Genomic DNA, 21046 nt, shown 5'->3' with positions numbered 1-21046 from the left:
AAAAGATTCATTTATTGTGACAAGCGAAATGGCATTATAAACTAACTTGTCCTGATTTTTTAAATATCAACTCACCACCCATATCTTGTCAGGGTTGTGTTCCCCACGCAGTTTGCCCCTGGATAAAATAAATCACTGATGCATCATGCAAAGTTTCCAATAAATTGGATTTCTCCTGCCAAATTTAGAGATGATTCTGGCAAGCTTAGTAAGTAAATATCATAAGTTCATAAGTGATAGGAGCAGAATTAGGCCATTCGGCCCGTCAAGTCTACTCCGCCATTCAATCCTGGCTGATTTATCTTCCTCTCAACCCCATTCTCCTGCCTCCTCCCCATAACTTCTGACACCTGTACTAATCAAGAATCTATCTATCTATCTATCTCTGCCTTAAAAATATCCATTGACTTGGCCTCCACAGCCTTTTGTGGCAATTAATTCCAATTAATTGTTTTTTTGAGAAGAAGATATGAATAAATTACTTTAACATCGATGGCTGTTGGACATTTGGGAGATTGTAATGATTTGTTTTAAAGTCTGATATCACCCCCCCCCCCCCCCCAGTGTGTAATACAATTGCGTATCTATGTTGAATTGTGTGACTTCAGAAATACAATTGGATGCATTCAATCCCAATTCACCATGAGGATCTGTAATTTCTGCCTCTGTTAAGCACAAAATGTAAGGGTATTAAGAGAATCGCAGGGGAGATTGGAGTAAGTTGCCCTGGGAATCATTGCAATTGGTTACTCCCAGAAAAAAAAATCTTTCAAGCCCAGAGTCAAGCGTGTCCTGAGATTAGGTCTGACACTTGATTTACCCCTTGGGTCCTCCCAGTGTCTGGTTTCTCTCTCCTCAGCCTCAATGGTTTAAGCTCAAAACTGAGGACTGATTTCGACCACCTATTTCTTCGTGGCTCTAATCTTGCACATCGATAACCTCCAACTAGTTTCTACCCGATCCTATCTCCCGTCTAAACGCCCCAATCTTGGACACTGACCTTTATGCTAGGTCCCATTTGGGTCAATGGCTGCCATTTCACTCTTCCACACAAGTTCCGCTACCTTAGTCCTAGGAAGCACAGTTTGGACCATGTGAAAGTCCAACAGCCCTTAGCTAACTCTCGATATCTAAGTCCTTGTGTCTTGCTTGATGGTAAGCTGCTCTTGCAATATCTGTCATACTTTGTGATAGACCAATTTTGAGGCCATTTACTTTTTCATTCTGGTGCGTACATCCTTTCTAATTAAACTTTTGCTATACGTAGGAAAGATTTTGGAAAGTACTTCATTCATATTTGCATTAATGGCGGGAAGACCTATATATATATATATATGTATATATGTATGTGCATATATGGGTGCAAAAATATATGTGTGTGTGTGTGTGTGTATATATAAATAAAATTGTTCTTCCTGCATTAATGCAAATATTAATGAAGTATTTGCAAAATCTTTACCTTACATTTTACTTTTATCCAATCTGAATTTTAAAGCAACGTTGGACCAGATGGATAGATTTTGAAATTCTTACCTATGATTAAGTCTTTTATTTTTAACGACAAATTCAGAATATCCCATTGGGAGTGGGAGGGGGAGTTGAAGTGCTCAGCCACCAGGAGATCAGGTTGGTTAAGGCGGACTGAGCGAAGGTGTTGAGCGAAACGATCGCCGAGCCTGCGTTTAGTCTCGCCGATGTAGAGAAGTTGACATCTGGAACAGCGGATACAATAGATGAGGTTGGAGGAGGTGCAGGTGAACCTCTGCGGTCACCCATTCCTTCTCTCCAGAGATGCTGCCGATCCCGCTGAGTTACTCCAGCATTGTATATATATATTTATATTTCTTTCCAACAGAAGCAACAAGGGTCTCACCTGATGAAAAGATGGGAGTATGTTTTCATAATTTGCTGTTTCTCATAGGTTTGACTGAATGATTGAATTGCTGAGATAATACCTGGTGTGCTGTGTGTTTCACTAATCAGCACAAATGGTGAGATGAATGAAATAAACTTGCCTTAAGAAGGGTTTCGACCCGAAACGTCTTCTATTCCTATTCTTCAGAGATGCTGCCTGACCCGCTGAGTTACTCCAGCATTTTGTTGCCTTATCTTGCCACATCATAGCTTGTTTAATGTCAATGATATGAAATCTATTCTGTAGGAGTTGTTTTGTCTGATGATCATGTTAAACCATTCTTATTGATTATTGAGGGATTGCAAAAATGTCTATTTTTTAATCTGATGCAGTATTTGTACGTTTACCCAGAGTGATGTACATTCTTTTATCTACTTGCATGTGTGACTTCTCTAACTTCAAGTGACCCCTGCATTTCTTCTCTCTCCATCTCTCCCCCACCCAAGTCGCACTAGCTTCTCATTCTCACCTAGCAAACAGCTAACAATGGCCTATTTTCTTTATCATTGTTCCCTTTTTTGCATATCTTTCATTCATTTGTTCTATATCTCTCTACATCACCGTCTATACCTCTCGTTTTCCTTTCCCCTGACTCTAGTCTGAAGGGCCTCGACCCAAAGTGTCACCCATTCCTTCTCTCCAGAGTTGCTGCCTGTCCTGCTGAGTTACTCCACCATTTTGTGTCTATCTTTGACTGTGTATCTATCTGTGCGTAACTTTTTGTTTCCCATATTTGCCTATTCCCTAAATGGATTGCGACAAGTTTCTCCTCCTTAGTGCTAGGAAGCCTGAAACCATAAAATAGCAGGAGTAGGCCATTCGACCCTTTGAGCCACCATCGCCTTTCAATTTTGATCATGGCTGATCATCCAAAATCAGTACCCCGTTCTGGCTTTTTCCCCCATATCCCTTGATTCCCTTAGCCTGAAGAGCTAAAACTAACTCTCTCTTGAAATTGATCGATTTTGATCTTGAGCACTGTCTCTGTGTATACCATTGCTGCAGGCTGTGTCCTGCAATGTCCCAGAGCACATCCCGGATCCCAATTTTAAATCCTTTCTCCACAGTGCACAGTTCAACTTCAGTGATTATTGATTACCTCATCCACTTTCTTGTTGTCCCTGTTGTCGCTAAAGTCATTATCCATACCTTTCCCTTCTCGACATGATGGACTAGAAAGTTGTTCACACAACACACCAAAAATAAGTGCTGTGTTATTGGAAATCTGCTGACCAGGACAGAATTCTCGGTGTGTTAGCCCCCAGGCGAAAATCTGTCTCCCTGTTTTGTTTTTTGGCAGGACTTTCATTCTCTTTTGCACTTCAAAAATGACCACAACAATGGTGAACATAGAACATGGAACAGCACCACACAGGAAGGGGCCTCCTTGTTCCACAATATTTGTGCCAAAAACGATGCCTGCACATGATCCATTTCCCTCTATTCCCTGCACTTCCACGTGCCTATCCAAAAGCCTCTTGAACGCCACTATGGTATCTGCCCCCACCATCACCTTTGGCAATGCGTTCCAGGCCCCCACCACTCTGTGTGTAAACAAATTTCTTTTTTAAACTTGACCCGCACATCTCCATTAAACTTTCCCCCCCCTCTCTTTCTTAAGCGGCCGCACATATTCATATTTTACATCTTTCATTGAGCTTTCCTTGTTTTTGTTGCCATAGTTCTCAATTTGCTTTGTTTGTTAAGCATGCCTCCTGTGAACATTTATGCTTTAAGAGTCAGGCAGGAATACAAATTGTTTTTTCTTCAATGTTGACATAGCTATGAATTTCTAATTAATGATATCCCTGCAGTGGAATACTACCTCAGGCCACGTTTTAACTTTGTATTCTGGCAGGTTATTTTGGAGACCAGTTTGTTTGCTCCCTCCCTCCCTGCACCCACCAAACTTGACAATTCTCCATTAGACAAAAACGAAACTTTGGTTTCTCATTGAAGTGCAATGATCTCCCATCTTGGTTTTAATGCTAGAGAGGGTGTCTTGTAGGAGCTGACACTGCAGATAGACACAAAATGTTGGAGTAACTCAGCAGGACAGGCGGCATCTCTGAAGAGATGGGTGACATTTCGAAGAGACGGTCCAAGACCTTTCAAAACATCACCCGTCCCTCCTCTCCAGAGATGCCGCCTGTCCGCTGAGTTACTACCAGCATTTTGTGTCTATCTTTGGAGCTCACACTTTTCGTTTTCTCTCTGTTCTCACAAACTGACCAGTTTATTGATTGTCAGAGATTATCATGTGTTTTGTTTAATTTACATGAAATTCATGCTCCGCTTGAGGGAGTTTAATAGTGGAGAATTTAATGATTTTCATTGTCAGCCACCCACGTCTTTATCAAAATTATTGCGATCTTGACGAGAGCCAATTATGTCGACTTGGTAGGTCATGGCATGTAATAAATTGTTGAGCTTCTCTCATTTTGTATCGAGTCGTGCAGCATGGAAACATGGCCTTCAGCCCAAATTGTCCATGCTGATCAAGATGCCCCATCTAATCTGGAACCATTTCCCTGTGTTTGGCCCATGTCCTGCTGAACCTTTGCTACCCAAGTACCCATCCAAATGCATTTTAAATGGTGTTATTGTACCTGTCCAAGAACCTTCTAGCTAATATCTTTAAAAAATTAGATATATTGAAAGCTGACCCCTGACTATCAGTCTGAAGAAAGGTCTCAACCTGAAGTGTCACCTGTTCCTTCTCTCCAGATATGCTGCCTGACCCGCTGAGTTACTCCAGCTTTTTGTGTCTATCTTCAAAAGAAAATAAAGACTGTTGGGAAAACTGCTGACTTGTCCACTGTCAAAATGTGATTGTGTGGAAATAACTGGAATTTGGTTACAGACAAAACAATGCGATTTGGTAGCAGATTGGAAAATTTTATTTTATTAATCTCACATTTTTCAATAATTGTTGACCAAGTTAGCTGCAGGAAGTGGTTGAGTGCAGGAAGTGGTACAATTTAAAAGACACTTGGACAGATATATGGATGGGAAAGATTCGTAGGTAACAATAGACAATAGGTGCAGAAGGAGGGCATTCGGCCCATCGAGCCAGCACCGCCATTCAATGTGATCATGGCTGATCATTCTCAATCAGTACCCCGTTCCTGCCTTCTCCCCATACCCCCTGACTCCGCTATCCTTAAGAGCTCTATCTAGCTCTCTCTTGAATGCATTCAGAGAATTGGCCTCCCCTGCCTTCTGAGGCAGTGAATTCCACAGATTCACAACTCTCTGACTGAAAAAGTTTTTCCTCGTCTCAGTTCTAAATGGCCTACCCCTTATTCTTAAACTGTGGCCCCTTGTCCTGGACTCCCCCAACATTGGGAACATGTTTCCTGCCTCTAACGTGTCCAACCCCTTAATAATCTTATACGTTTCGATAAGATCTCCTCTCATCCTTCCAAATTCCAGTGTATACAAGCCTAGTCGCTCCAGTCTTTCAACATATGACAGTCCCGCCAACTGGGCCAGGTGCAGGGATGTAGGACTAACTAAGCTAGGCAACTTGAAGATCATGGATATGTTGAGCTGAAGGGTCTCGACCCGAAATGTCACCCATTCCTTCTCTCCCGAGATGCTGCCTGACCTGCTGAGTCACTCCAGCATTTTGTGAATAAATACCTTCGTCTTGTTGAGCTGAAGGGCCTGATTCCATGCTGTATGATTCTAGGACTCTATGACCCTATATATTGTTGTGGAGTACTGATTAAACAAATATGATATGCAGGAAAAAAATAATTCCGGTCATTTTTTCTCAGTGGCCTGTAATTCAATCAACAAAATATTAAGTTGGGATGACCATCCCAGGATTACTCACTTCCATGTTCTGTGATATCCCTCTTTTCCCCGTGGTTTCCCCCTGAAGTGCCAGAGTCATGTTGCCTTTGTTACCTTCAGATATGACCAAGATTTCATTCAATCATGGCTGATCTATCTTTCCTTCTCAACCCTATTCTCCTGCCTTTGCCCCATAACCCCTGACCCCTGACACCCGTACTAATCAAGAAGATCACTGATATACATTGCCTCCCGGCCAATTCCTGTTTCTCGCCCTTCAATCCCTTTTGGACCCCACCCCCTCTGCATTCCCTACAACCGTCTCAAATGTGACATGTAAAATGTAACAATGTAACAATGTCTGAAGGAGTCTCGACCCGAAACATCACCCATTCCTTCTCTCCAGAGACGCTACCTGACCCGCTGAGTTATTCCACCATTTTGTGTCTACCTTCAAAAGTAACATTGTTGGGTTGTCTGTGCACCTATTCTGAAACTCTGATCCCTGATTTGCATTGGCCATGCCTTCACCTGTCTCATCTCTGATCTCTGAAATCCTCTCCCCAATCTTTTCCACCTATTTCTTCCACTCTTTATGGAAGTTCCTCAAAACGTTCTTTGGAATAGATGGGGTGAAGAATAAATATAGTGAATGCATAGACTCTGGAATAGATAACGTGAATGCAGAGTCTTTTAGGAAGAATAGGGGACTCAACGACCACAGGACTTAGATTTAAGATGAGAGGGGAAAGATTTAATGGGAACCTGAGGGGCAACTTTTTCACACACAGGCTGGTGGGTATATGGAATGAGTTGCCAGAGGAGGTAGTTGAGGAAGGTACAATAACAACATTTAAAAGACATTTGTACAGTTGCATAGAGAGGAAAGGTTTAGAGGGATAAGGGCCAAATGTGGGCAAATGGGACTAGCATAGGTGGGGCATCTTGGCTGACATGGACAAGCTGGGCTGTGCTGTCTGACTCTAAATATCTTTCCAAAAATGTCAATGTATGCCTTGGTTTAAAAAATTTCCTGTTAATGTTTCTGTTAATTGGCCTGGGGCATATTGCTCCCTTAAAAGCATTACAGGTATATGAATGTCAGTAGTTTTGGCCACTTAGGAGGTATTGCCCTCGAACAGTTGAAACAGCTAATGGGTGTGTGGAGAATTAGTTATTGATATTTTAAACAGTACCAAAGTGAGAAGCTGCCAAGACTAAGCACAAAATTAGCAGTGCAACTGCTCCAGAGTGAACTCGGGTTAAAAAAATGGGATCCTCTGGAGTACTTAATTACACTTAAAAATCATGTTCATAGTTAAGAGGGATTCTATGTGTGGAGTGCAATTTTCACTATTCAGGAATAGGTGCTTCCGCTACTGACAGTCCTGTGAATCAGTTTGTATTGAAGTCACTCTTACAGCATGTGTAAAAACAAAACAAAAATCGCAGCATTTGAAACAGCAAAAAATGTCTAAAATTGTGGGGTTTTTTAAAGAAAGAATTCACACATGTTTGTTTCGGTGGTGGTGGTACTTGGAAAGATCCTTTGGTGGCTTAATTTGTAATGCAGTTGGATAATGTAGTTGATTCTGACCTTTGCTTATCTATCACACGTTAATTCGTGCTGTATAAAGTTGTTAGTGTTAATGGATACGGCCAGAAATTGGCAGGGTTTTTAAGGATTCTGTACTGCATTTGGTTTCAAGATCAAAGATATCACAAAATGCTGGAGTAACTCAGCAGGACAGGCAGCATCTAGTAGAGAGAGGGAATGGGTGCCGTTTCGGGTTGAGACCCTTCTTCAGACTGATGCTTCAAGATCACATCACTTGAAAACAGCCCTGTGAGGTAATGAGGTTTGAAACACAATTGAATGTGTTTGAGCTGTCCATTCTCAATATTCGAGGAATGGTGTTACACTACACAGATCACACGGTCTTGTACCCAAGTTAGGGAATCAAGACCAGATGATAGACACAAAATGCTATAGTGACAGGCATCTCTGGGGAGACGGAATGGGTGACATTTCGGGTTGTGAGACCCTTCTTCAGTCTGAAAGAAGAACATTTCTACATTTCCTTAGCATTGTCTGCTTTGATCCATCGTTTTCACACCTGACCCTTCCATATCTCGAGACTCCCCCTCCCCTGACTCTCAGTCTGAAGAAGGGTCCCAACCTGAACGTCACCCATCCTTTTCCTCCATAAATGCTGCCTGACCTGCTGAGTTACTCCAGCACTTTGTGTCTATCTTTGGTACACCAGCATCCGCAGCATACTCCGATCTAAGTATCCTTGTTTGTTGAGATGATGTCTACCTCACTGACTGCATTTATCCAGTGGGTAAATAGCAGATTATTCCCCTGGTACCGGCAAATGCTGGGGGTGATTTAATGGGGGATTTCACAATCATGAAAGGACAAAGCTAGCTGTAGAGCCTCAGTAACCAGGCGACAGAACGAAAATAATCGGAGGTGCAATGGAGATTGTTTATTTTTTCGTGTGACTTTGTATTCGGAAACTTGATCCCTTTCCCTCTTTCAATCTCTGTCTCTAGTTTTGACTTTAGGACTCCCCTCAGAACCTCTCTCTTTGACCAAGCTTGTAATCGGTTTCCTTGCCTAATATCTGCCTATGAGACCTAGTCAGAAATTATGTTTGAAACGGTCCTCTAGAAAACCTCTGCTAAAATGGGTTGCACAACTTCTTTTGTGTGTGTTTTTCCCCCCAGCTGTTATCAGGCAACTGAACTATTCTATCAACAACTAGAGAAGGGTCCTGAGCTTTTATCTACCTCATTGGAGATCCTTGGACTCTCTTTAATCAGACTTTACTGGGCTATATCTTGCACTAAATGTTATTCCCTTTATCGTATCTGTACACCGGATGGCTCAATTTTAATCATGTATAGTATTCCTGCTGTTTGGTTAGCAGACGGCATGGTCTGCTTTACAGTGGCGGGGACCTGGGTTCAATCCTGACCACGGGTGCTGTCTGTATGGAGTTTGTTCTTTCTCCCCGTGACCTGCGTGGGCTTTCTCCGAGTGCTCTGGTTTCTTCATTGGCTTCGATTGTAAATGATCCCCTGTGTAGGTAGGATAGTACTCGTGTGCAGTGATCGCAAGGTCGGCGCGGACTCGGTGGGCCGAATGGCCTGATTCCGCGCTGTATCTCTCGATTGAACTATAAACCTTTTCAGGTGCATGTGACAATAAACTAAACCAAACTAAAGGGTATTTAGAGTAAATAAATAAAGGATTGTCAAATGAAGCTCGGTGATGCAAATTACCTGGTATGAGCCATGACTGATCATTTGGTTCCTCTCCTCCTCCTCCCCTTCCCCCCATCCTTCTTACAAAGAATCACAGCTTTTCTCCTTCTGTTTTGATAGCTGTCTAATGAAAAGCAAACAGCTGTGCTTGTATGTATCAAAGCACATTATTTCACTCGTGCAGTTTTGAGGTTTTACACTCTTTAGTGTGGAATGAGCCTGCTTTTGACACTGATTTCACGTGGCCACTGCAGATTATTTAGCCTGGGCTTTACATTAATGTTCTGCAGGTCAACAAATAAAAAATTGTTCAAAATCCAAAAAAACACCAGAAAATCCTGGAAACTTTCAGCGGGTTAGTCAGCATCCAGCATTTTCTGTTGTTATTTAGGAATTCTGTTTTTTTAATTTTCATTTATTGATAAACTCGTGGTGATGCGGTAAATCCCCCACACGAGAATCAGGAGCTAGGGGTCATAGTCAAAGATAGATACAAAGTGCTGAGAGCACTCAGCGGGTCAGCCAGCAACTCTGGAGAAAAAGGATAGGTGATGTTTCGGGTCAGGACCCTTCTTCAGACCCGAATCAATAGACAATAGGTGCAGGAGTAGGCCATTCGGCCCTTCGAGCCAGCACCGCCATTCAATGTGATCATTCTCAATCAGTACCCCGTCCCTGCCTTCTCCCCATACCCCCTGTCTCCGCTATCAGTAAGAGCTCTATCTAGCTCTCTCTTGAAGGCATTCAGAGAATTGGCCTCCACTGCCCTCTGAGGCAGAGAATTCCACAGATTTACAACTCTCTGACTGAAAAAGTTTTTCCTCATCTCCGTTCTAAATGGCCTACCCCTTATTCTTAAACTGTGGCCCCTGGTTCTGGACTCCCCCAACATTGGGAACATGTTACCTGCCTCTAACGTGTCCAACCCCTTAATAATCTTTTATTTTTCGATAAGATCCCCTCTCATCCTTCTTAATACAAGCCTAGTCGCTCCAGTCTTTCAACATATGACAGTCCCGCCATTCCGGGAATTAACCTAGTAAACCTACGCTGCACGCCCTCAATAGCAAGAATATCCTTCATCGTCACCTATTCTTTTTCTCCAGAGATGCTGCCTGACCCGCTGAGTTACTCCAGCACTTTGTGTCTATCTTTGGTATCTGTAGTTCTTTGTTTCTACATTTAGGGGTCATAGCCGACTGACTCCCCTTCTCCTCACTCTGCTGAACCAGTCCGAAATGTCAACTGCCCATTCCTTCCACAGATGCTGCCTAACCTGCTGAGTTCCTCCAGCACCTTGTTTATTTGCTCAAGATTTCGACATTTGGATTTTCTGACGACTCCATTGAAATGTATTTATCTGGTGGGTTGTGAGTCTTTGTGGATCCCCTTCCTAAGAGGACTGTCAATGCTCAGTAGTTTTGTCTATTTGGGATGGAGGCCAATTGATGTTATGGATACACAGAGAATTGGTGATGAGAGGGGTTGACATTGGAAATTACTGCAGCCACAATCTTACTGGCAAAATAGACTTGAGGTGATGTATGCCTACCCTGGCTGCTATTACTTTGATTCTTGGATGCACTGTAGAATGATGCAACAGGAAAGTCTCCACAGCTCACTAACTGGCTGGCAATCAATATGTTTGTGACGTAGTTACCATTGTTTAGTGTGGGAAGCAACTGCAGATGCTGGCTGGTTTAAGCTGAAGACAGACACAAAATGAATAGGAAGGAACTGTAAATGCTGGTTTCAACCGAAGATGGATACAAAATACTGGAGTAACTCAGGCAGCATGTTTGGATAGAAGATCTCTGGATCATGAGAGTGTAAGAAAATAACTGCAGATGCTGGTACAAATCGAAGATCATAAAATGCTGGAGTAACTCAGCAGGTCAGGCAGCATCTCAGGAGAGAAGGAATGGGTGACGTTTCGGGTCGAGACCCTTCTTCAGAAGAACCTGCTGAGTTGCTCCAGCATTCTGTGAATAAATACTCTGGATCATGAGAGATCAATACCAACATCTCCGGCGACGTTTTGGGTCGAGACCCTTCTACACTCATTGTTTAGTTCAGTAAGGGAAGTAAATATTTATTTTATATTAACGTATCAAAACAATTGAATTTCGCAGGAAAGGAGTGGGTCTTTGGTTGATTGAATGTTACAGTTTGGAAACGGGTCCAAACAGCCATCAGGGGGCGATGAAGATGCAGAATCGAGAATAAATGTTAAATCCCACCTTTTTGAAATGCTCATGTTAATTTAGTGCATTAAAGATATTTTGGCATCTGCAATTTCTTGTGCGTTCAAAAATTTGTTGTTAGCGAGAAGCGTGATGGTGAAAGCTACGTTTTTCATTGGAAATTCGAGTTTATAGTGACAACACAGGGTAAGGGGGCTTGGAGCAACATCGAGATCACACTCTTGACGGCAACTTTTCCCAAAGCGTTCATTTATTTTCCGTCGGTCCAATCCTCGAGACGTGGCGTTTGGTGCATTTTCAGGACTTGCACAGACGGGTTGCTTTTGGGGGAATTATAGACACTAAACGCTGGAGTAACTCAGCGGGTCAGGCAGCATCTCTGGAGAGACCCTTCTTCAGACTGCTTATTGCCAGTGTGGCTGATGCACACAGTTGGTTTTGCCATTGAAAGCCTCCCTGACTCTCGAAGGTTTCAAACTTGCGAGTGCAATGCTGGGGCAATTGCTGATCTTTGTAGACGAGGTGAGAAATGCCTATTCATGTGTCGTGCACATTGACCGACCGGGTCGTCTGCAGACCACCTGGTAGCGTCCCATCTGCATGGATTCTATAACTCGCCTCTGACCCATGAAATAATGACTTAGTCCCTATCGTTGCAGGTGCTTATGGCCTCGATCCAAAGATTAGCGGCACATGGCAGTGAGTTTAACTGATTTGCAATGCACCATATGTGCTGTCTATCTAATCTGCCCGTCCCCGCCTCTCCCTCCCTTCTCGTCTGAAATCGAATTTGATTAAGTGGCCGCACAGAAAATACATTCTCCAAGTCGCATCTGCAGTTATTTTCTTATTCTCCCAAGTCGTGTCTATTAATCACACATCGTAAACATCTAAAATGTAACCATCCGTGTGTTTGCTAACATTGGGGTTGCAAACAATATATATTTTTTAACTGCAGTAGCCTAGACTTTGAATATTGTTTTGGTTATTTTGGGATAAATCGTGTTGTATCCATGTAGAAACAAAGATCTGAATGGGGTCTGGACCCAAACCGTCGCCTCCCCGTGTACGAGTCACAGAGAGAGAGACACACACACAGTGTGGAAACAGGCCCTTCGGCCCTACTAGCCCACACCGGCCAACTATTGTCCCGGCTACAATAGTCCCGCCTGCCCGCATTTGGTCCATATCCCTCCAAACTGCGGAATTCTCTGCCTCAGAAGGCAGTGGAGGCCAATTCTCTGAATGCATTCAAGAGAGAGCTGGATGGAGCTCTTAAGGATAGCGGAGTCAGGGGGTATGGGGAGAAGGCAGGAACGGGGTACTGATTGAGAATGATCAGCCATGATCACATTGAATGGCGGTGCTGGCTCGAAGGGCCGAATGGCCTCCTCCTGCACCTATTGTCTATTGTCTAAACCTGTCCTGTCCATGTACCTGCCTAACTGTTTGTTAAATGTTGGGATAGTCCCAGCCTCAACTACCTCCTCTGGCAGCTTGTTCCATACATCCACCACCCTTTGCGGTTGCAGCTCCTAGACTGTGGAACAGCATCCCTCTCCCCATCAGAACTGCCCCCTCCATCGACTCCTTTAAGTCCAGGCTCAAAACCTATTTCTACTCCCTAGCGTTTGAGGCTCATTGAGGAGGCGCTGTGAACTGTTTGCGTGCTACTGTATGTTTCATTTTTTCCCTTAGTACCTAATCAGATGTACAGCACTTTGGTCAACGTGGGTTGTTTTTAAATGTGCTATACAAATAAAATTGACTTGACTTGACTTGACTTTGTGTAAAAGTTACCCCTCAGATGCCTATTAAATCTTCTTCCCCTTCACCTTGGACCTATGTCATCTGGTTCCCGATTCACCTACTCTGGGCAAGAGACTCTACGACCTGATCTGCCGAGTTATGTTCGATAGTGTCTTATTTCTCGCACGTGCAACTGCAGGGCGAAATTATCTTTGTTATTCCAGCACTTTGTGTCCTTTTTTGCATAGTAGTATCTATGCAAACATCAGGCTTATTTAATCTTTAACAAATAATTAAAGTTTACATTATCTTTCCCTCCCTGGGCCTATTTCGCTTCAGTTTTGTTATCGAACCTGTCAGTACAATTCGCATTGAATTGCGAGTAAAAAAATATTTCCAGATCTTTTTAACGAGCAGCCACGTGGTTTAGCTTTTAAAGGACCAATGTGCAACTTTAAGGCAATTGTTTTTAAAAAAGTAGGCACAAAAAGCTGGAGTGAAAAGAGTTGAAATCGAGGGAAGATTTCCATTTGTTTTGGAAGCGGGTGATTTTGCCTGCTGGCACCACGTTCACTCTTAAACATATGTTTACAAAATTAATGGGAGTCTTTTTATTTCTTCTCCTTCCTTTGTGTTTCCGAACATAATATATTGCCACTTGCAAATCATCCTGGACTTTCATGCTTTTGCTTTTATTGTTTGCCATCTGCCCTGACGTCTGCCAGCTGAGATGCTCTGTCCTAATGCGAGCTGCTCGTGTGTAATCGGACGCTGGCTGACCCCCCCCTCTCCAAGCGCCACACAATAGGTGGCCTTTGTGCAAAGCCCCAAGGTGCCAATTCATACCTATGCCAATCTGCCGGGGTGCAAACGGGCCACAGATGGCTCTCCACTGTTCCCCGGCTCCAAGGACGACATTTGGTCTCCGTTTCGCTGAACCGCCGCGTGTTTTAAGACCCTCTGCGAGCATATTGCTTTTCCAAGGGTGTACATGACATAAAGAAAGATGCTGCGCCGACGGTTTAAATTGGAGCCTGGTGGCTGAGCCGAGCCGAACGGCAAGCCTGTGTGCAGTGGTTGGAGCAAAGGGCGTCTCCATCTGTTCCCCATTCCCCTGATCGGTGAATTAGTAGCCCGATGTGGAGAGATCAGCTTACAAGGCTGTGGTCATCGCACTCGCTCCATCTCAGTCACCGCCGCTGCTCTCTCTACCTCTGCCCCCTCTCTCTCTCTCCCCCCTGCCCTCTCTCTCCGCCCTGCCCTCTCTCTCCCCCCCGCCCTCTCTCTCCCCCCCCGCCCTCTCTCTCCCCCCCGCCCTCTCTCTCCCCCCCTGCCCCCTCTCTCTCTCCCCCCTGCCCTCTCTCTCCGCCCTGCCCTCTCTCTCCCCCCCGCCCACTCTCTCCCCCCCGCCCTCTCTCTCCCCCCCTCCCTCTCTCTCCCCCCCGCCCTCTCTCTCTCCCCCTGCCCTCTCTCTCTCCCCCTGCCCTCTCTCTCTCCCCCTGCCCTCTCTCTCTCCCCCGCCCTCTCTCTCTCTCCCCCCGCCCTCTCTCTCTCTCCCCCCGCCCTCTCTCTCTCTCCCCCCGCCCTCTCTCTCTCTCCCCCCGCCCTCTCTCTCTCCCCCGCCCTCTCTCTCCCCCCGCCCTCTCTCTCCCCCCCGCCCTCTCTCTCCCCCCCGCCCTCTCTCTCCCCCCGCCCTCTCTCTCCCCCCGCCCTCTCTCTCCCCCCGCCCTCTCTCTCCCCCCGCCCTCTCTCTCCCCCCGCCCTCACTCTCCCCCCGCCCTCTCTCTCCCCCGCCCTCTCTCTCCCCCCGCCCTCTCTCTCCCCCGCCCTCTCTCTCCCCCGCCGTCTCTCTCCCCCCGCCCTCTCTCTCCCCCCGCCCTCTCGCTCCCCCCCGCCCTCTCTCTCTCCCCCCGCCCTCTCTCTCCCCCCCGCCCTCTCTCTCTCCCCCCGCCCTCTCTCTCCCCCCGCCCTCTCTCTCCCCCCGCCCTCTCTCTCTCCCCCGCCCTCTCTCTCTCCCCCCGCCCTCTCTCTCCCCCCGCCCTCTCGCTCCCCCCCGCCCTCTCTCTCCTCCTCTGCCCTCTCTCTCCCCCTCTGCCCTCTCTCTCCCCCTCTGCCCTCTCTCCCCCTCTGCCCTCTCTCCCCCCCGCCCTCTCTCCCCCCCCCCTCTCTCTCCCCCCCGCCCTCTCTCCCCCCCGCCCTCTCTCCCCCCGCCCTCTCTCCCCCCCGCCCTCTCTCCCCCGCCCTCTCTCTCCCCCCCGCCCTCTCTCTCCCCCTGCCCTCTCTCTCCCCCCGCCCTCTCTCTCCCCCGCCCTCTCTCTCCCCCCGCCCTCTCTCTCCCCCCGCCCTCTCTCCCCCCGCCCTCTCTCCCCCGCGCCTCTCTCTTCCCCCGCCCCCTCTCCCCCCCGCCCTCTCTCCCCCCCTGCCCTCTCTCTTCCCCCTGCCCCCTCTCCCCCCCTGCCCCCTCTCCCCCCCTGCCCTCTCTCCCCCCCTGCCCTCTCTCCCCCCCTGCCCTCTCTCCCCCCTGCCCTCTCTCCCCCCCTGCCCTCTCTTCCCCCGCCTCTCTCCCCCCCGCCCTCGAGCTCCCCGCCCTCGAGCTCCCCCTGCCCTCTCTCTCCCCCTGCCCTCTCTCCTCTCCTGCTCCCCCTGCCCTCTCTCTTCCCCCTCCCTGAAAGCAAAGTATTTTAAAGCAGCCCTGTGATGGAAGGTACGCGCTTTATCAGAAGTAGTTGCTGTGTTTAAGCCTGCCAGTTTTGCTTTGGCTGATCTGCCTGACTTACTTCACACAGAGCCAGGAAGCATCTCTGTCTCATTTTGCTGTTGATCACAGAAACAGAATAGCACTGTCCACCTCATGCATTACTGTGGACTTGTTTACTAATTGTCCTTTATATTGTGCCCTTTTTTTTATTTGCACCATCTTTTTCCTTATCAGTACCTTGTAGAATTGATGTTTAAGTTGTGTTTGAGTTTGTGTGTGTGATCTGCTTGCATGCAAGATTTTAATTTTTACCTGTGCATATATGATGGTGAACCCAACTCCTGCACTGACCCATGTTTTCCACTGCAATGCCTGTTGAGTTGGTCTAAGTTTCTATCTTTCTCTCTCTTTCCCTTTTCAGGTCCCTCTCAGCCGCTATTCCTCACGGAAAGTGCATCTGTTCTTGTATCCAGTTAATGGGATTTCTTCAAGAGTTTCTTGAAAACACCACAGCATGTTTATGAGTTAGGTGTGTCGTGGGCCTTCTAAATCTGCTCACAAACACCCAGCAGGTTTTATGGTGAGTGTTTCTTGTTAATACCGTTTGCCCCGTGTGTGGATTTGGAAATGTGGTTCAGTTTGAGTAGTTACTTGTTGGAAATTGTAACCACTTTTTATTTACACACTTCCTACTGAGTGCCAAAAACGGGGAAGCCACTTTCTTGTCAGTCCAAATCCCTTTTGCAGGACGCATTGCCAAAGGGCCATGAATCAAGCCAATATTTATCTCTGTTTAAATGAGTTTGGTAGGATTCATGTATTGGAAGGAACTGCAGATGCTGATTTAAACCGAAGATTGACACAAAAAGCTGGAGTAACTTTTTGAACGCTGGTCAGCATGGACTTGGAGGGCTGAAGGGCCTGTTTCTGGGCTGAAGGGCCTGCATGACTGCGGTGTGGTAGGACTGAATTACTGTTGCAGTGGCTTCCAAAACCAAGGGGAAAAGATTTGACAATATTGGTAGACTTATTAGAGGAAATATGAGGACAAGTTATTGCACCTGAAGTGAATGGTAAGAGTTTGTGAATTAATTGCCTGAAAGGGGGTTGGGGACAGAAACCTTCATTAGATTTTTAAGCTAAGGTTTGAAGGTATATTTGAAGGTGTGATTAGGCAGGAAAGCTCGTTTTTAATTGGCACAGACCTGATGAACAGATTGCCTTCTGTGTTGTAAATTTGTGATGATTTTCTGCATCTTCAATGTTTGTTAAAATCTTCACAGTGATATTAAGTTCCTTTGAAATCTTTACTTAATTAGCCTGATTAAGTTCAAGGGAAATTGAGCAAAAAAGGTTCTTACTTTGTGAATTGCCAGATTAGCACATCAATGACTAAATCCATTTGTGATGGGAGTAGACCCAAAGGAGCTATCGGATGCATGTGTGGGGAGCGTGAATGATGAGGGGGGATTGAAACAAAACCCTGCAGATTCTGCTGGAGACCTGAAGCTAAACAGCACTTATCCGAGTCCTGCAGGCATTTAAAAGAGCATGTCGTGACATTGCTCTTCCTGACCAAAATGGTTGCCTGGATAATTTTCCTATCAATTAGAACCCAAGGCTACTTTGTAGCAAATGATTAGAATCAACTTAATGGCCACGGTTTGGCCTTTAGGTACAGCAGGCGGCACGGTGGCGCAGCGGTAGAGTTGCTGCCTTACAGTACCAGAGACCCAGGCTCGATGCTGACTATGGGTGCTGTCTGTACAGAGTTTTTGCCCTCCTGGGTTTTCTCCAGGTGCTCGGATTCCCTCCCACACTACCCAAAAACGTACAGGTATGTCGGTTAATTGGCTTTGGTAAAATTGTAACTTGTCGCTGGTGTGTAGGATGGTGTTAGTGTATGGGGTGATCGCCGATCGGCACGGACTCGGACTGAAGGGTCTGTTTCCGCGCTGAATCTCTAAAGTCTAAAGAAAAACACACTGCTTCCAACCACAATGCAATCAGTTGACTCTGTGAACTTTCACAAAATTGAATTTAAACTCTGCTCTTCTGATTCTGACGTAGGTAATTCTTGCTCTCTGCCATTGAACATTTAGAAAATGAGCATGCTGACGTCTTAATTTTTTTTAAAAATGTACAAATTCTCTGGGACAAGGACAGCTGGCATTTCAATTAAACTGTTGGTCATCTAATTAGCTCTGTATTCTTGTGAGGCTAGGGTTACAGTGTGTCCTGAAAAGCTGGTGACTATCTAATCTGTCCCTTGATGTAATTTCATTTCAAGGAAACATTTGTTTCTGTGTCATTTTGGAATGACTGCAGATTTCACTGGACACATCTGCTGCATTGTGGTGGAGTGTCCAGATTTCTATAAACCTCTGCATTGTTTGGCTCATTTGTGTGGGTGCAAATCTGGTCTTTATTCCAGGCCTCCTGTCCCATTAATGACAGTCAGTGATTCAAAATCAGGCTGACAATTTCAGTGTAATCGAGATGGATATAGAAATCAAAGAGCAACTATCATTCAGTTCACAAATTGAGGGCAATATCGTAATGAGCTGCTCAGAATTCTGTGCAGGACAGGACTAAGGAAATAAGTCAAGTCAAGTCAAGTCAATTTTATTTGTATAGCACATTTAAAAACAACCCACGTTGACCAAAGTGCTGCACATCTGATTAGGAAAAAAAAGAAACATACAGTATAAGGATAGAAGACACAAAGAGCCGCAGGTGCTGGATTACAAAAAAAGACACAATGTGCTGGAGTAACTCAGCGGGTCAGGCAGCATCCCTGGAAAACAGGGACAGGTAATGTTTTGTGTTGGGAGCCTTCTTCAGATTACAAATAATTATTGTAGCGGTCTAGATGAGAAAACTGAATAATATATTTGTAATGGGGCAAAAATGGTAGTGAAATTATGGGGACTGAGAAGTGACTAAAGGGCCTGTCCCGCTTTAGGCGATTTTAAGGCGACTGCCGGTGACTAGGCTGTCGCCGACAGTTCACCGGGGTGTCGCGGGCATGATCGTGAGGGATCTTCCAAAAATCGTAGTGGATCTCGGCGCGTCGCTGAGAAATCATCCGGAGTGAAATTTCTCGGTGACAGCTGGCTTGTCCCCAGGTATCGTAGCTCATTGCGGTCGCTGTCCCATGCTGTCCCCAGGTTTGATAGGTTCTCTTAGATGCATTTAGGAGCACATAATATTAAAATAACTAAAGCCATTTCAAATTACCATAAAATGCTTGTGTTTAACCAATTTATTTACCGTCAGGACATTTGACAGGTAGATTGGAGGCGACAGTTTGACGGTCAGGAAAGCGTGGGAATTTTCACAATGTTTATGGCCATCAGCCATTACATTTAAAGTGGGCTCCGATTTAAATTTACCGATTTGTCAGTGATTACAGCGAAAATTAGGACGCCGGAGAAGCATTGACAGCGTGGGAATTGCACAATGTTTATGGCCATCAGTCATCACATTTAAAGTGGGCTCCAAACCCAGATATGCAACCCAGAAACCAGATATGCATCTCCCTTACATTTTCAAAGAATGCCCACACACTTTTCACAAAAATCTACTTAACCACTTAAAAACATTTTTTTTTTAATACAGCTATTAGTAAACTGGAAGTAAATCCAGTTTATTCCTTGTTACAGTGAAGCTTGGTTTTTAAGTAACCCATACAAGATGATATAGTTCAAAACTCTCAAGTACTTACCGACTTGTCAGTGATTTCAGCGAAAACCAGGACGCGGGAGAAGCATTGACAGCGTGAGGATTTTTGCGATGCTTCAGAAGACGGTGTAATCTCGACCTGACTCGGCATTGTCGTGGTCATTGTCCTCGGGTAAAAGAACATTTTGACGATCTGCTACGACTTTGACAGTCGCCGACAGTCGCCAAAAAAATCGCCTAATTGGGACAGGCCCTTAATAAATCTCTTCAATCAAATGAACAACATAAACTAATTTATGCTGACAAACCTAAATTTATTTTGGAAATGGTTTATGACCAAAAAAACACTGGATGAAATGGAAGATATTTAGTTTAGAGATACAGCACGGAAACAGGCCCATTCGGCCCACCAGGTCCATGCCGACCAGTGATCCCCGCACATTAACGCTATCCTATACCCAATAGACAATAAACAATAGGCGCAGGAGGAGGCCATTCGGCCCTTCGTGCCAGCACCGCCATTCAATGTGATCATGGCTGATCATTCACAATCAGTACCCCGTTCCTGCCTTCTCCCCATACCCCCTGACTCTGCTATCCTTAAGAGCTCTATCTATCTATCCCACTAGGGATAATTTTTACATTTACCAAGCCAATTAACCTACAAACCTGTACATCTTTGGAGTGTGGGAGGAAACCGATGATCTTGGAGAAAACCCACGCAGGTCACGGGGAGAACGTGTAAAACTCCGTACAGACAGCATCCGCAGTCGGGATGGAACCCGGGTCTCCGGCGCTGCATTCGCTGTAAGGCAGCAACTCTACCGCTGCGCCACTGTGCCGCCACGAATATTCTATTCTGATATTGCATGTTTTTTAAAATATAAATAATGTTCACACTGCCAGACTGTGTCGCAACAGGGAACTGCAGATGCTGGTTTGCACAGAAGGACACAAAGAGCTGGAGTAACTCAGCAGGTGACGTTTCAGGTCAGGACTATTCCTCAGACTGAAGAAGGGCCCTGACCTGAAACATAATCTATCCATGTTCTCCAGAGATGCTACCTGACCTCCTGAACTACTCCAGCACTTAGTGTCCTTTTCTGCCAGACTCTAGTTTTGTCACCAATATTCATCATATGGATTTTACATTAAACATAGAGTGCAAAATCATTGTAGGCCATTTGTAATTGCCCATCTAAATAAATCAGGCATTGTCTTGAGAGAAATCTTCAAGGGAAAAATATAATTTTATTTCTCTGAAAATCAAATGTATTTTATGTCAGCAGTAACTGGTGGAGCTGAGCTTCATACTATCTGAAGAATGGCTGACTATTTTGAACTTCCCCATTAACCTGAGGTGTTTTTCGTGGACAATATAGTTACCATTTGCAGTCAATGGCAGTCTTTGTACAGGGATTGAGGGATGGGGTGGGGGTGGGGGGAGATGGTTTCAGATATATTAAGGCTCAAGTCAAAAGTTCCTTTAAAAATAAGATAAACCGCTTTCAATTTAGACCATAAGAGCAGAATTAGACCATTCAGCCCATTGTGTCTGCGCTGCCATTCGATCATGGCCGATCTATTTTCCCCCTCAACCCTATTCTCCTGCCTTCGTCCCATAACCTCTGACACCCTTGCTAAACAAGAACCTGTCAATCTCCACTTTAAAAATACCCAGTGTTGGCCTCCACCGCTGTCTGCCTCGATGAATTCCACAGA

The 21046-nt window shown here is 45.4% G+C and overlaps 1 protein-coding gene across 3 annotated transcripts in view; it reads left to right on the top strand.

Moving 5' to 3' along the window:
• LOC144599266 (SPRY domain-containing SOCS box protein 1-like) overlaps positions 1-21046 on the top strand; it is a 189942-nt gene that overhangs the window by 55468 nt on the left and 113428 nt on the right. For 2 of the 3 annotated variants that reach the window (XM_078410033.1, XM_078410034.1), the window contains exon 2: positions 16062-16220. The gene's annotated coding sequence lies outside the window, so the exon portion shown is untranslated. Of the gene's footprint in view, positions 1-15621; positions 15647-16061; positions 16221-21046 lie in introns of those variants that run through there. The other variant, XM_078410035.1, reaches the window with a different exon arrangement.

This window comes from Rhinoraja longicauda, chromosome 13, assembly GCF_053455715.1.
Source record: "Rhinoraja longicauda isolate Sanriku21f chromosome 13, sRhiLon1.1, whole genome shotgun sequence".
NCBI classification, from domain to species: Eukaryota; Metazoa; Chordata; class Chondrichthyes; order Rajiformes; family Arhynchobatidae; genus Rhinoraja; species Rhinoraja longicauda.
This window is presented reverse-complemented; position numbering and strand designations above follow the sequence as displayed.